The 17,041-nt window shown below is 36.3% G+C and overlaps 1 long non-coding RNA gene across 2 annotated transcripts in view; it reads right to left on the reverse strand.

The window, feature by feature from the left end:
• Nucleotides 1-5,392: 5,392 nt before the first annotated feature.
• The window catches only part of LOC123330700, a 186,052-nt gene continuing 174,403 nt past the window's right edge, over nucleotides 5,393-17,041 (reverse strand). For both annotated transcript variants that reach the window (XR_006546771.2, XR_006546770.2), the window contains exon 3: nucleotides 5,393-6,451. This is a non-coding gene — a long non-coding RNA (uncharacterized LOC123330700). The remainder of the gene's footprint in view (nucleotides 6,452-17,041) is intronic.

A 17,041-nucleotide genomic window follows, 5' to 3' on the forward strand; every position in this document is an offset into this window, starting at 1 on the left:
CACCCTAATACCAAAACCAGACAAAGATGCCACAAAAAGAAAGCTACAGGCCAATATCACTGATGAACATAGATGCAAAAATCCTCAACAAAATTCTAGCAAACAGACTCCAGTAAAGTAAAGTAAAAGTAAAAAGTCGTTCAGTCATGTCCAACTCTTGCGACCCCATGGACTGTAGCCTACCAGGCTGCTCCGTCCAAGGAATTCTCCAGGCAAGGATACTGGAGTGGGTTGCCATTTCCTTCTCCAGGGAAACAGAATCCAACAACATATTTAAAAGATCATACATCATGACCAAGTGGGCTTTATCCAGGGGATGCAAGGATTCTTAAATATTCACAAATCAATCAATGTGATACACCACATTAACAAACTGAAAGATAAAAACCATATGATTATCTAAATAGATGCAGAGTAAGCCTTTGACAAAATTCAACATCCATTTATGATTAAAAATCCTCCAGAAAGCAGGCATAGAAGGAACATACCTCAACATAATAAAAGCCATATATGATAAACCCACAGCAAACATTATCCTCAATGGTGAAAAATTGAAAGCATTTCCCCTAAAGTCAGGAATAAGACAAGGGTGCCCACTTTCACCATACTATTCAACATAGTTTTGGAAGTTTTTGCCATAGCAATCAAAGAAGAAAAAGCAATAAAAGGAATCCAGAATAGAAACAAAGAAGCAAAACTCTCACTGTTTGCAGATAACATGATCCCCTACATAGAAAACCCCAAAGACACCACCTGAAAATTACTAGAGCTAATCAATGAATATAGTAAAGTTGAAGGATATAAAATTAACACAAAGAAATCCCTTGCATTCCTATACACTAATAATGAGAAAACAGAAAGAGAAATTAAGGAAACAATATCATTCACCATTACAATGAAAAGAATAAAATACTTAGGAATAAATCTACCTAAGGAAACAAAAGACCTATATATAGAAAACTGTAAAACACTGATGAAAGAAATCAAAGAGGACACAAATAGATGGAGAAATATACCATGTTCATGGCTTGGAAGAATCAATACAGTGAAAATGAGTAAACTACCCAAAGTAATCTATAGATTTAATGCAACCCTATCAAGCTACCAATGGTATTTTTCACAGAACTAGAACAAATAATTTCACAATTTGTATGGAAATACAAAAAACCTCAAAAAGCCAAAGCAATCTTGAGAAAGAAGAATGGAACTGGAGGAATCAACCTGCCTGTCTTCAGGCTCTACTACAAAGCCACAGTCATCAAGACAGTATGGTGCTGGCACAAAGACAGAAATATAGATCAATGGAGCAAAATAGAAAGCCCAGAGATAAACCCACGCACCTATGGACACCTTATCTCTGACAAAGGAGGCAAGAACATACAATGGAGAAAAGACAATCTCTTTAACAAGTGGTGCTGGGGAAACTGGTCAACCACCTGTAAAAGAATGAAACTAGAACACTTTCTAACACCATACACGAAAATAAACTCAAAATGGATTAAAGATCTAAATGTAAGACCAGAAACTATAAAACCCCTAGAGGGAAACATAGGCAAAACACTCTTTGACATAAATCACAGCAGGATCCTCTATGACCCACCTCCCAGAGTAATGGAAATAAAAGCAAAAATAAACAAATGGAACCTAATTAAACCTAAAAGCTTCTGCACAATGAAGGAAACTATTAGCAAGGTGAAAAGACAGCCTTCAGAATGGGAGAGAATAATAGCAAATGAAGCGACTGATAAAGAATTAATCTCAAAAATATATAAGCAGCTCATGCAGCTCAATACCAGAAAAATGAATGATCCAATCAAAAAATGGGCCAAAGAACTAAACAGACATTTCTCCAAAGGAGATATACAGATGGCTAACAAATACATGAAAAGATGCTCAACATCACTCATTATCAGAGAAATGCAAATCAAAACCACAATGAGGTACCATCTCATGCCAGTCAGAATGGCTGCTATCAAAAAGTCTACAAACAATAGGATACAGAGAAAAGGGAACACTCTTACACTGTTGGTGGGAATGCAAACTAGTACAGCCACTATGGAGAACAGTCTGGAAATTCCTTTAAAACCTGGAAACAGAACTGCCATATGACCCAGCAATCCCACTTCTGGGCATACATACCAAGAAAACCATAATTGAAAGAGACACGTGTACCCCAATGCTCATCGCAGCACTGTTTACAATAGCTAGGACATGGAAGCAACATAGATGTCCATTGGCAGACAAATGGATAAGAAAGCTGTGGTACATATACACAACAGAATATTACTCAGCTATTAAAAAGAATGCATTTGAATCAGTCTAATGAGGTGGATGAAACTGGAGGCTCTTATACAGAGTGAAGTAAGTCAGAAAGAAAAACACCAGTACAGTATATTAATTCATATATGTGGAATTTAGAAAGATGGTAACGATGACCCTATACGTGAGACAGCAAAAGAGACATAGATGTAAAGAACAGACTTTTGGACTCTGTGGAAGAAGGCGAGGGTGGGATGATTTGGGAGAATAGCATTGAAACACTTATATTACCATATGTGAAATAGATCACCAGTCCAGGTTCGATGCATGAGGCAGGGCACTCGTGGCCGGTGCACTGGGATGACTCAGGGATGGGATGGGGAAGGAGGTTGGAGGGAGCTTCAGGATGGGGGAAACATGTACACCCATGGCTGATTCATGTCAATGTATGGCAAAAACCACTATATTATTATAAAGTAAGTAGCCTACAATTAAAATAAATTAATTAACTAAAAAAAAAATAAAGCTAGTGGATGCAATGGAATTTCAAAAGAACTATTCAAAATCCTAAAGAATGATTCCATCAAGGTGTTGCATTCAATATGTCAGCAAATCTGGAAGGTCCAGCCATGGCCATGGGACTGGAAAATGCCAATCCTCATCCCAATTCCCAAGAAGGGTAGTGCCAAAGAATATTCTAACCATCTGACAATTGTACTCATCTCCCATGCTAGTAAGGTCATGCTTAAAATCTTGCATGCTAGGCTTCAGCATTATGCAAACCAAGAACTTCCAGATGTCCATGCTGGGTTTAGACAAGGCAGAGGAACCAGAGATCAAATTGCCAAATTTCTCTATGATCTCACTGGATCATAGAGAAAGCAAGAGAATTCCAGGAAATCATCTCCCTCTGTTTCATCAACAATGGTAAAGCCTTTGACTGTGTGGATCAAACTGTGGAAATCTCTTAGAGAGATGGGAATAGCAGACCATCTGTCTCCTGAGAAATCGGTATGCAGGTCAAGAAGCAACAGTTAGAACCCTGTATGGAACAACTGATTGGTTCAAGATTGAGAAAGGAGTATGATAAGGCTGCCTGCTGTCACCCTGTTTGTTTAACCTATATGCTGAGCACATCATGAGAAATGCCAACCTGGGTGAGTTACAAGCTAGAGTCAAAGTAGGTGGGAGAAACATCAACAACCTCAGATATGCAAATGATACCACTCTAATGGCAGAAGGCGAAGAGGAACTAAAGAGCCTCTTGATGAGGGTGAAGGAGAAGAGTGAAAGAGCCAGCTTAAAACTAAATATAAAAGAAAATTAAGATCATGGCATCCAGCCTCATTACTTCATGGCAGATAGAAGGGGAAAATCTGGAAGTAGTTACAGATTTCCTCTTCTTGGGCTCTAAAATCACTGCAGATGGTGACTATAGTTATGAAATCAGAAGATAATTTTTTCTTGGCAGGAAAGCTATGACAAACCTAGACAGTGAGTTGAAAAGCAGAGAAATTACTCTGTCAACAAAGACCTGTATAGTCAGAGCTATGGTCTTCCCAATGGTCATGTACAGTTGTGAGAGCTGGACTCTAAGCAAGGCAGAGCACCAAAGAATTGATGCCTTTGAACTGTGGTGCTGGAGAAGCTTCCTGAAAGTCCCTGGGACAGCAAGGATATCAAATCAGTCAACCTTAAAGGATATCAACCCTGAATACTCATTGGAAGGACTGATGCTGAAGTTGAAACTCCAGAATTTTGGTCATCTGATGTGAAGAGCCGACTCATTGGAAAAGTGAAATTGAGGACAGAAGGAGAAGGCATCAGAGGATGAGATGGTTGGATGATATCACCAATGCAATGGACATGAACTTAGGCAATCTTCGGGAGATGGTGAGGGATCAGGAGGCCTGGCCTACTGCAATCCATGGGGTCACACAGAGTTGAACACAACTGGGTGATTGAGTAGCAACAACAGGTTGTGACCATTTAACCAAGCTTCAGCACACTTAACATTCTCCATTCCCATTTGTGCTTGTTAAGAGGTAAACTAAGGCATATTAAAATATTTAAATTTGGGCAAAAATCAATTTGAATAAGTCAACATCTAATCTAACAGAAAGGAGCCTGAGGAACTGCACAAAATGAAAGACTTTTATAAGCAGAAAGGAGCAGGAACAAGGAAGTTATACTAGGCCAAACAGCAGTAACATCACAAAGTTACTACACTTAAGGGTATGGCAAGTGTCTGTTAGGCAGATTATTAGTACTGATATGCTGATTCCTGAATGACTGATTTAAGATTCCATTTCTGGAAGAACCAAAACTGTAATTAAGCTAACTCTCAACTTGGTGAAGTGAGGCTTAACATAAGCAACTCCATTTTGGACCTGTGATCTTATTCTTAACATGCTTTAAAATTTGGGGGCCTATTCTTATTACTCCTGTTTCTGGAGTTTGGATTTAGTTTTTAATTATCTTTTAACTGAAAGGTGTTTCAAGTGACTTTCAGAAGGTCATGATATATAAATATCACTCTGACATTTATTTTGATCAGCAATGATTAATACATATATGACCAGGAAGTATCTTTTGAACATATACATTTAAGTACTACAAAGTTCCCTGAGGACTCAACAGTAAAGACTTCACCTGCAACACAGAAGACATGGGTTTGATTACTGGGTTAGGAAGATCCCTTGGAGGAGGAAAGGGCAACCTACTCCAGTATTCTTGCCTGAAAAATCCCATGGACAGAAGATGTAGAAGGCTACAATCCATGGAATCACAAAGAGTTGGACATGATTGAGCATGACTACAAAGTTAAACTATTTTGTTCTAACTTGGGGTCTTACATGTACTAAGAGACTGTACTGATCTTTGATGACTTGAGTTATTGTACTCCTCTAAGTAGTTAAGGATTCATTCTCTGTATTTAGACATATCTGGATTCAAATACATGTGCTACATCAAAATAGCTGTGTACTTTGAGATAAGATATTCAACTTAGGATTTAGTTTCTTCATCTGTACTCAAGCAACTTGTAGCCACCTAATAAGGCTACTATAAAAATCATACATGATAACATATGCAGAGCCTAGCACTCTAGACAGTAGTTAAGAACTCAGTTAAGTCAACTGTGAGTTACTTTTATTTCTGTCATTGAGAAAAACAGGAGAAAAGAGGTTGAGAAAACTTGCCTGTTCGGGCTTTAACAGTAGATACTATAAAATCAAAAACATAACTATAAGACAGGAAAAATCTTGGGTTTCCCAGTCGATACTGTAGTTCTGTAAACCACATGAGTTTGAATCTCCTGCTATCTGTGTCCTAGTTTGCAAACTTCTCAAAACATCAAGTGCTGGTTTCTCTTGCCTTCACAGTTCCTTCCTTAATTTATCTCTTGCATTGTACTATAATCAGAAAAAAGAATCCAGGCCACATATTCAACTGTTGACTTGGAAATCTCCTCAGCTAAATACCTGAGGCCTTTACTTATAAGGTCTATTTTCAGCCTATACAACAAGAATCATGCTTGCTCTATTTTAGAATAAAATGTTCTTCACTGTCTTCTGAATCCTCACAGGAAACACCCATAACATTCATATTTCTATCAACACACTGCTCATGACTCTCTCTCTCTCTCTCTCTCTATATATATATATATATATATATATATATATATATATACACACACATATATATATACATATATATATATTCTCTAAGATGACAGAATTGTTCTTATTCATACTCCTCACTTCATTCTGAGCACTCACTAGAATCCAGGCTTTTTCCATCATGCACCTCAAAATTCTCCCAGCCTCTATCCATTATCTCGTTTTAAAACCTCTTCCATGCTTTTAGGCATTTTCCTACAGCAACATCCACTTCCCAGGACCAAAATCTGTATTACTTTCTTATGGATGCTACAACAAACTGTCACCAATTTGATGGATTAAAGCAAAATAATTGCATACTCTCATAGCTTTGGAGGCCAAGTCCAAAGTTAAGTTTACAGCAGGAGCATGCTCCCTCTGGAAGCACTGTGAGAGAATACTTCTTGCCTTGTCCAGCTTATTGTGTTTTTCAGAATCCATGTTTTCCTTAGCTGGCAGCCACATCATTCTTATTTTTGAACCATCTTCATATTGCCTCTTCCTCTTCTGTCTGTCAAATCTCCCTTGTGTGTCTGTAAGAAGTATAATTATATACATAAAAGTATACTGATTGAAGTACCCAGAAAAACCACAACCCTAAGATCAGGTCCTAAAAAAAAAAACAGGAGGGGGAAGGAGTGGGACCTATAAATGGAGCAGCAAATGCCTTTCTAAGACGGGCCACTGTTCAGCAACTTAAACACATGAGCAGTGGAGAGAGCATTGTGCTTTACTGTACCCTATCTTCATTTGATTATCTGCTGGTACCACAGACCCTATAGCACAACTGTGGACTTCAGCTAACGTGGACATCAAACATGTGGACATCTACAAAGGGCGAGAGGGAAAAGAGGACCATGAAGAAGTGAGACTGAACAGAAGAAAGGTGCAGAACTTGGAAGAATGCATATAATGAGACAATGCACCCACTAGCATCATGCCCTGAAACCGTGGCCAAAAAACAAAAAAAAACGAACAAAAAAGACAAAGTGATAGGAGATTTTCAAAGAAGTAAAGAAGGGAATCCACCTGTGTTGACATTATGTTTTCTTTTCATCAAGCTACCTTCAGTTCCTAGCTTGGCAACTTTCATAATTTTCACTTAATTATGACATTTTCACTTATGTCTGAACTGGAACTGTATCCAAACATATTATATATCCCATGAAAGCCCAATCTCCTGGCAGATTGCTATACTTCTCAGCCTCTCAAACCACTACTTCTCTCCAGGGTTTCTGAAATCAGATTTCTGTGATTCTTATACTATTATATATCTCATGTTTATCTAACCTATGACCTGTGTTCTTTTATTGAAAGTTGGAGAATATTATTTTCTGAAAGAAAAACTAATAAACTAGAAGAGTTAACAAGAAAATTAATACTTGAATGACCTTGAATCTTATATAAATAAATGTCTTTTTAAATAAAAGAAATAGTTTTCTCCTAGGTCCCTGAAATTTCAGTCTAGGGGAGGTTTTTATGGTTAATTTATAAAGCTCCTAAAATAGACTTTACCAAGTAAGCAATAGAACACAAACTCAATTAAGGAAACACAGTCATCTCCCTTAGTATGTAAAGCAAGTACATCAAAAGGCAACTCTACAGCACAAGGTCATATCTTTCTAAGGCTAAATTAAGATAAATTTCAAAGCTCTCTCCTTAACACCTTGCTAAAGAAAATTGCATTTCTTTCTACTATATTTACTAAAGTCGCAGTGCTTCCTGCCTTTAATGACCAACCTCTTTGACCAGGCTCTGCTAAAATCTCATAAAGATGAACTTCAATTACAAGCACAGCACAGTGCCAAGGTTGCATAAGCTGACTGCAAACAGCTGTTCAGGGTCCAATGCCTACATGAGGGAGCCACCTCTCTAATTTAGCTCTGTTTTAGAACTGCCTTTGATTTAACTGACCAAAGAACAGTATTTTCTTTAATATCCTTCTTTTCATCATATATATATATATATATATATATATATATAATTTTTTTCAAAGCATATAGAAAGAAGATCAAAAGGGCTGAGGCTTCTGTCTGTCTGAATTACCCTAAGCACATGGAATAACCTTAACTAACTGGTTTCTAATGTTTCTGCTGGCTTAGCACAAAGCCGGCACTTCCTGTCTGTAGAAGCAGTCCCATGGCGCCTGAGGAAAGTGAATGGATATCCTGGTGGGTATTTTATCCGATGAACACTTAACAAGATTCATCAGTTTTCAAGGATCTTATGTGCTGCACAAGGTTAAAATAGATGTCATTTTAAAAGTAGACTCAGATTCTAAAAAGCCTCTGAGTATAGAATCGAAGGTCTTTGAGTCGTTATAGTTAAACACACAAACAAACATCCTGAGCCAATAAACATGCTAAAAACCTGTCATATTTGATATCAGTTTAAATCTGGATTATCTCAAATATGTCCCAGCGTTGCTTGCCTGTTACTGACCTGGTATTTCAGACTTAACTCTTTTTGGTTCACCTTTCACCCTATTCCAGTAGCCCCTGCAACACATATCTTACCAAGTCCTTCCACTAACATCTTCACACCGTTCACTTTTAAAGCACCACTCAAGTAAAAATAACACAAAGCTACCAGCAATAAAAAAAAAAAAATGATAAATTATAAACAGTGACAGGGTAACAGAGGCACTCAGGAGATCCATTTTGAAATGTCCTTAGGTACAATTTTTAAACGTATCTTTTTTTTAAACTTAGTTATCATAATTCAGTTTTCTAATAGTGTGTATCAGAATAAATTTTCAAAGTGTCCTGCTGCCAGCCTGCCTTCTCATATCAACCTGTGTTCCTTTGGGTGCTGCTTCCACTGAAGTCGACCCATCTCACACAAAAACACACTTCAAGTGTTTTTATTTTAAGTGCTCCTTTACTGCAGAGAAAAAATTTGTAATGAACTACCTAGATTTTCCAAATATATCTAATAAAATGTTGACCAAGTGGATGCATTCGAGTTGTGTCATTGTTGGCCAAGAACAGTTTTGTTTTAGCGAACAGACACTGAAGAAATAGTAAAGGATTAAACTTAGTCAAGAAAACAAGGATGTTTCTGTACCCCTGTCCTATCATCTTGCTTGCTCTTAAATAATTTGAGAATCTTGTTATGATACTGTGAAGCATATGGTTGTTTTTAGCTGAAATGCGGATAACTGTTGAAATGCAAAGACTTGAAGAAATATGTAGGTCCATCATTGCTTGATGGCAAAACAACATTATGAAGAACATCAAAATGCTCAGCTTATTGCCCTTCTATTCTTTCTTTCTATGCTTGGATTTAAATGAGTACAAGTATTTTCAGTCAAGTGTGACTGTTCTAATACACACAGAAATCAGAAAATGTATTTTTTACAACTGTTTATCAGAGTAATCATTGTAACCCAAAAACTAGAGGAATTTCCTTGAACTTGTTCTCTGGATAAAGACCATGACCATATATTCATAATTCTGAATTCTTCTTGGTGATAAGACTCAAGTGATAGTTAACACATATTTCCAACACAATCTTACACTAAAATGCAGTATTATCTAAACTCCAAGTTAGATTTCACTGCTTCACAAAAAGAACATATCTTTTGAATTCATATTTAGGCAAGGCACTGTATATTTAATCAACTTTTGAGCAACAGTAAAGTTGAGAATGGAACCTTAGGCTCTAGGTCACAATTTGTATTTTGAAGATCCACTTGACAATAATTACCAAGTCCAACCAAGTAGTTCTTATAAACTTTGAGGGGATAAGATAGTATCTAACATATTTGGCCTCTAGCAAATTGCTACAACAAACAGCAAATTGCTGAGACAAAATTCCCCCTGAAGCAGAATTCATATTCTATTCCAGGGTTTCTTCTGTGTCTACACAATGAAGTATCTTTGTGGCCTCCTAGAAAGTCACACACTGTTTCTTCAAGGGCTAAAAGACTTTTCCGAGCTGCCCCAGGAAAAGCATTGTGGCCATAATCCATTTAATTCTCCCCAAATCACAGCCTAAGAATCCTGCTTAATTGATGTGTTTACCTCTTTTGCTAACTTTCTGGATAAAATACAAATGCTTTTCAAAAAACTGAACCACAAATCTGAAACGTAAAATCTCAAGAGTTATTGGTTTCTAAGTATTTAACTAATATCTTCTAATTTGTTATAAGTGTAGACAAGAAGAAATGGGAAGATTAATTACATTTCCATTACATGAAAATCTCTGAAGAATATTCAACATTTAAAACAAAGGACAAGGCTAAATAAATTTCTATAATCTAGGCAAGACTGTATTTCACGAGCAAAGCATGGAAGATATGGAATATTTTGGATATATGTTTTGGAACAGATAGCATTGACTAGGCAGTCCAAAATATGATGTAATGCCAGTGGAGCTTGTTTTGTTTTTAATTCTGTACTTCTTTACCAAGAGAGATTTTAATGTATAAATAAATATATCAATCAAGGAAAGAGCCAAAAGGCTTAATCTCTTATTCAAAAAAGACTCATTTTGCACAAAGATGACATTTCACGCTTTCCTAAGAAATGTCCATTGAATTTACTTTTTTAAATACTGACTTTTTCCTATATTAAACAGTAATTATTGTTGTTGTTTAGTCGCTAAGTCATGTCCAACTCTTTGCAACCCCTTGGACTGTAGAGTGTCAGGCTCTTCTATCCATAGGACTTCCCAGACAAGAATTCTGGAGTGGGTTGCCATTTCCTTCTCCAGGGGATCTTCCTAACCCAGGGACTGAATGCAAGTCTCCTGCTTAGCAGGAGGATTCTTAATCACTGAGCCACCTGGGAAGCCCCTAAACAGTAATGTAGTATTCTAATTAACTTTTTGCCTGAAGTAGGAAAATAGGAGGAAAAGGGTACTGAATGAAAATCATCGCTTGTCTTCCAATTAAAGCAAGGATCCAACATGAGAGACCATTTCATTGTTTGTCTGAGATCTTTAAAGGAAGTGTTAAGAGAAGGTTGAGCAATCCAGTGGTGACCAAATAGATTTCAATCTAAAATAATGGTGACTATAGACAAAGATTACTATGAATAAAAAATGATGGAAATTTCAAAGAAAAAGTATATAATTCCCCTTCAATAGTGAACATTTTGGAATAGCTCAGAGGAAACAGTTTAAGTCTACAAAGCTCTAATGTTTATGATAAATAAAATTTCTCATTAAAATTTAATAATATCATATAATTTTCCTTTTCCAAATTACTTCAACTACCTCTTCATTAATCTACCTTTATCTTTATTTAATTTCTTGCATCACATTGGAGAAGCTTTATGGTGAAGAAAAAGGAGCAATCATTACAAACAAATGAGTTATTTTTAATTTCAGAGTTATTCTTGAATTTTCACAGAAAAAAATACATATTCAACATTTTGCCATACTTTTATAGTCCAATTGAATACTGCCTCATGCATTTCATCAAAAGATGAGCATTTAATGATACATGTCAAAGACAAATCCCTTCAGCTTAGTTAGTTAAAACTCCATCGTAACTACAATGATGCCACCAAGTGACAAAATATGTTATCTCTTAAAACCTGACATTATGAGTAGCATATCCTGAGAGCTATGGTAAAAAGTTCTACAACTTAAAGGCCAAATTTAATAAGTGAGATCCTGTTATTCATACGAGCCTATTGTCTTCCTTTAGTTCATTTTATGACTTTTTGTTTAATTCACGTCTCCAAATTCATTTGCAATTCATATTTACCTCATTCATTCAACGTTTATTAAACACTCAAACACTCAACTCCTCTAGTCATAGGAACTAAGCTCCAGAAACACAGGAATTCAGAGGACAAACACTGTCTCTGATTTCATTTTGTTTAGAGTCTCATGAATTTTTCACCAAATGATCTAATTTATAACTTACATTTTTTTTAAAGAAACAATTCTTTTTAAAGTTACAAAACCCAGTTCTGTGAAAGATTAAGGCATCAAAAGCATCTTTGCACTCGGTTCAAGCATTTGTATATATTAAAGCACTTCTAACTGCAATCTGCAACCTCCTGGAGAATTGCATAGCTGTTCCTTTGTCAATACTAATTAACCACTATGTATTTTTTGTATGACTATTAAGCAATTAGAGGCACACAAAATGATGTGCTTTTTAAAGAATGGTCTGTTCCCACCTAAATGACATTTCAAAGTGGTATTGATTTCAGGAGAGTAGCAAAAATAGGTCATTTTAGCAAAGGAAATTCTGCCATAAGTGGTTCTCACTCAACACGTATCTATTATCCGACATATCAGACTAACCAAATTCAGACACTCAATGAACCCTTTTCATTGAAGTAATTCTAAACTCTGCTATTATTAGAGTGTCATTATAGGAAACTTTAAATACCACCATTAATCATCTGAAGTTTAGAAAAATAGTAGAAACAAAATAGAATCAAGGATCATGCCAACACTTTAAAGCTATAGTCATGAAAACAGTACAATACTGGCATGAAAACAGACAAGTAGACCAATGGAACAGAACTGAGAGCCCAGAAATACACCCAAACATATACAATCAACTAATATTTGACAAAAGAATATGCAATGAAGAAAAGATAATCTTTTCAATAAACAGTTCTGGGATAACTGGATATTCACATATAAAAGAATCAAACTAGACTGGTATCTTATACCATCAGAAAATTTAACTCCAAATGGATTAAAGACTTGAACATAAGACCTGAAACCATAAAACTCCTAGAAGAAACCATAGGCAGTAAACTCCTCGACACTGATCCTGGCGACGTTGTTTTTGCATCTGACCCCAAAAGCGAAGACAACAAAAGCAAAGTTAAATACGTAGGACAAGGTCAAACTAAAAAGCTTTTACACAGCAAAGGAAAATATCAGAATGAAAAAGCAACCTACTGAATGGAAGCAAATATTTGGATTTCATGTGTCTGGCAAGAGGTTAATACCCAAAATACATAAAGAACTCAGACAATTCAATAGCAAATAAATAACAATAACAATCAAAGAATGGGCAAATAGACATTTTTTCAAAGAAGATATACAAAAGGCCAAAAGGTACATGAAAAGATGCTAAACATCACTGATCATTAGGGAAATGCAAATTAAAACCACAAGGAGGTTATCACCTCATTCCTGTTAGAATGGCCATCATCAAAAAGACGATGATAACTAACATTGGTGTGGATGTGGAGAAAAGGAAACTTCTGCACATTGTCAATGGGATCATTAGCCAGAGGATCCTCAAAAAATTAATGTGGAACGACATATGGTCCAGCAATTCTACTTCTGGGATTATATCTAAAGGAAACAAAAACACTAACTTGAAAACATATCTGAACCCCATGTTCATAGAAGCATTATTTACAATAGCCTAAATATGGAAACAATCTAAGTGACTACCGATGAATGAATGGATGAAGAAGATGTGTACACACAAACACAATGGAATATTATTCAGCCATTTTTAAAAAAGCAAAGAAATTACCTTATTTGTGAAAACATAGGTGGGCACTGAAGGCACAATGCTAAATGAAAAATGTCAGACAAGGAAAGACAAATACCATATAATCTCACATATGGATAAAAAAAAAAAAAAACTTATAGAAAAACAGGTCAGCCAGGCTTGTGGTTACCAAAAACAAGGCCAAGGCAGAAAGATGGGGGATAGGAAATTGGTGGAAGATGGCAAACATATATACTCTTTCAATGATAATTAAGTACTAGGACTGTAATATATACAATGATGTCTGTAGCTAACACTGCTGTATGATTATATATGAATGTTATTAAGAGAGAACAGTTCTCATCACAACTAAAAATTTTTCTTCCTATTGTTTTTACTTTATCTATTGAGAACATGGATGTTAACTGAACCTGTTGTGGTATTCATTTCATAATATATGTAAATCAAACCTTAAATTTGTATGCTGTACCCCTTAAATTTATACACTATGTGACAATTATTCCTTAGGACAAAAAGGATCAAGCCAAAATACATTCACCTTAAAACTCATGACCTTGAGTCATATGGGTGAAGTATTCTCTGTCAATCAAGTCCTAGAAACTTTCCTGAAAATATTTTCAAATTAATACCCAATAATAAAATGGTTAGAGAAGAAGCAAAAAAAAAAAAAAATTACTGCATTACAGTGACAAAATTAAATGCTATGAATGAACAGAAAGATACTAGGACAAGAAACTTACACTTCATTTTCTTTTTTTTTTTTTTCATGTTTAAAATTCATGTGTGTGTGTGTGTGTATATATATATATATATATATATGTCTCTTTTTTTTTAATTTTATTTTATTTTTAAACTTTACATAACTGTATTAGTTTTGCCAAATATCAAAATGAATCCGCCACAGGTATACATGTGTTCCCCATCCTGAACCCTCCTCCCTCCTCCCTCCCCATTCCATCCCTCTGGGTCATCCCAGTGCACCAGCCCCAAGCATCCAGTATTGTGCATCGAACCTGGACTGGCAACTCATTTCATACATGATATTTTACATGTTTCAATGCCATTCTCCCAAATCTTCCCACCCTCTCCCTCTCCAACAGAGTCCATAAGACTGTTCTATACATCAGTGTCTCTTTTGCTGTCTCGTACACAGGGTTATTGTTACCATCTTTCTAAATTCCCAATGTTCGTCGCAGCACTGTTTATAATAGCCAGGACATGGAAGCAACCTAGATGTCCATCAGCAGATGAATGGATAAGAAAGCTGTGGTACATATACACAATGGAGTATTACTCAGCCATTAAAAAGAATACATTTGAATCAGTTCTAATGAGGTGGATGAAGCTGGAGCCTATTATACAGAGTGAAGTAAGCCGGAAAGAAAAACACCAATACAGTATACTAACGCATATATATGGAATTTAGAAAGATGGTACACTTCATTTTCTAAGCTAGCTCCTAGATCAGGGGTCCCCAACCTCTAGGATCTAATACCCGATAATATAATGTAGCTAATGTAATAATAATAGAAATAAAGTGCACAATAAATGTAATGCATTTGAATCATCCCAAAAGCATCCGCTAGCACTGGTCCATGGAACAACTGTCTTCCACAAAATTGATCCCTGGTACCAAAACAGTTGGGTATCACTGCCCTAGATTACTGGAAAACTTGTCTTTTCATCAAGATGCCATGCCCTACATATTTCCGGAGGCTAGGAGTATATTTTAAAGAGAGAAGACTTCCCTAAACAATTGAGGTTTTACCAAATCTATATGCAAATTAAGTTATACAAAGAACAAACATATCGATATATACCTTTGCCTACCCAGGTAACTAAATAATGAATAGCCTCCATTCTGTCTCCCTTTTTTTGCATCATTATTGCAACAGTTCTTTTAGTCATTTATGATTAAAACCAGGGAACCAGCCTTGAGTTCTACTTCTTTACCATCTAGATTTAATCTGAGTTATTTTTATTTACCCTGGAATTGTTTGAGAAGTAAATTGGTAAAAGCATAAGCTATGGAGCCACACTCCCCAGGTTCCAATTCTCTCCACACTGCTTTTACCTGTGTACTTTGAGTGATGTCACTGCCTGCTTCAATCTCCTCGTCTATAAAGTGAGGATAAGAGTATTTGCCTCATAGAGTTGTGAGGATTCAGTGAGTGAAAATGACAGAAGTGCTCAAAACAGTGCCTAACCACCCAAAAGATCTGTAAAAACATCGGCTCAGATGACTATTCCTTAGATTTCTTCTCCTTAATCTTGCTCACCACTCCCAGCCCCAAGTTCATCCGTCACATCTCATGTTTATAATGGTCTGCAATTTGTTTCTCCCTAAAGTCAGTGTCTTCCCCTTCCATTAGAACCGGAGTGGATCCTAGTGCCAGGTAACTCTAGCTAAATTATTACTTGTAATCATATTGCTTGAAGAATCTCAATAGTATCTCCAAGCTAAATGATTATTTGTAATCATATTGCTTGAAATTCTCAATATTAACTCCAAGTAGTCCTTATTTTCACAAACTGCCCGTCTATCTTATTAGTACTTGGTGAAATCTAAGTTAGCCTTTTATGCAATAATTCCAAAGTGAAGAGAGAATGTTAAAATAGAATCTCCAGGAAACTTCAGTTAAACTATACAGACACTCTCTTCTTCCATGAAGAAATTTATGGGACTAATAGCTTGTCTGCTGCCTTGGTATGGACCCAGAGTTCAAGCACAGATGAAGGTTAGACACTGATTTCACACTTTTGATAGAAAAATGAAGAATTCAGAACCCAACTATAAACTTAAGATAAGCTTCAAAACCAGAAATAAAAGATCAAAGATGTTGGAAGAGAATTTCAACATGAAACGAAGGAGCATGGACAGATTGCTCATCAATTCCAGGACCACTTCCACTGCATCCGCAGGCAGGTGGAAGGCCATCCCCACTATCAGCTCTACCACTGCCAGCTCTACACAAAGGAATTGCTCCTCATCCTTTAACTCCTTTACCTCTACTAAATAGTAGACCATATCAGCCACCCAACTGAATAGCACCCCTTGTTCAATTTTTCTCTCTCCACGTCATCTTTTATCCTGTGTATATACATTTTACTTTTCCCCATGTCATCTTTTCCCTCTGTACATTTTACCTTTCCCCACTAAGTCTGCAAGCTCTTCAGTAGCAGAACTTTCTGCTTTTGCAATTTCTCCAACCACAGGTAGCAGAATCCTAAGGAAATAGATCAACCCTGAATATTCACTGGAAGGACCAATGCTGAAGCTTTAATACTTTGGCCACCTCATGTGAACAGCAAACTCATTGGAAAAGACCCTGATTCTGGGAAAGATTGAAGGCAGAGGGAGAAGAGGGCAACAGAGAATGAGATGGTTGGACAGCATCACCGATTCTGTGGACATGAACTTGGGCAAATGCTGGGAGATGGTGAGGGACAGGGAAGCCTGGCGTGCTGCAGGCCACGGGGTCACAAAGAGTCAGACATGTTTCAGCAACTGGACAACAATACAACAAGTAAATAAAAGACCTGGAATTCATTATGTATGTAGCAAATGAAATTCTGTATGTGATGTACATTAATATCACATAAATATCAAGTTGAAAGTATAAGGTTACTATTTTTTGATTACCAATCAATGCTATTTTTCCCTCAGTGTTTTACTGCT

This window comes from Bubalus bubalis, chromosome 20 (assembly GCF_019923935.1).
Source record: "Bubalus bubalis isolate 160015118507 breed Murrah chromosome 20, NDDB_SH_1, whole genome shotgun sequence".
Lineage (NCBI taxonomy): Eukaryota > Metazoa > Chordata > Mammalia > Artiodactyla > Bovidae > Bubalus > Bubalus bubalis.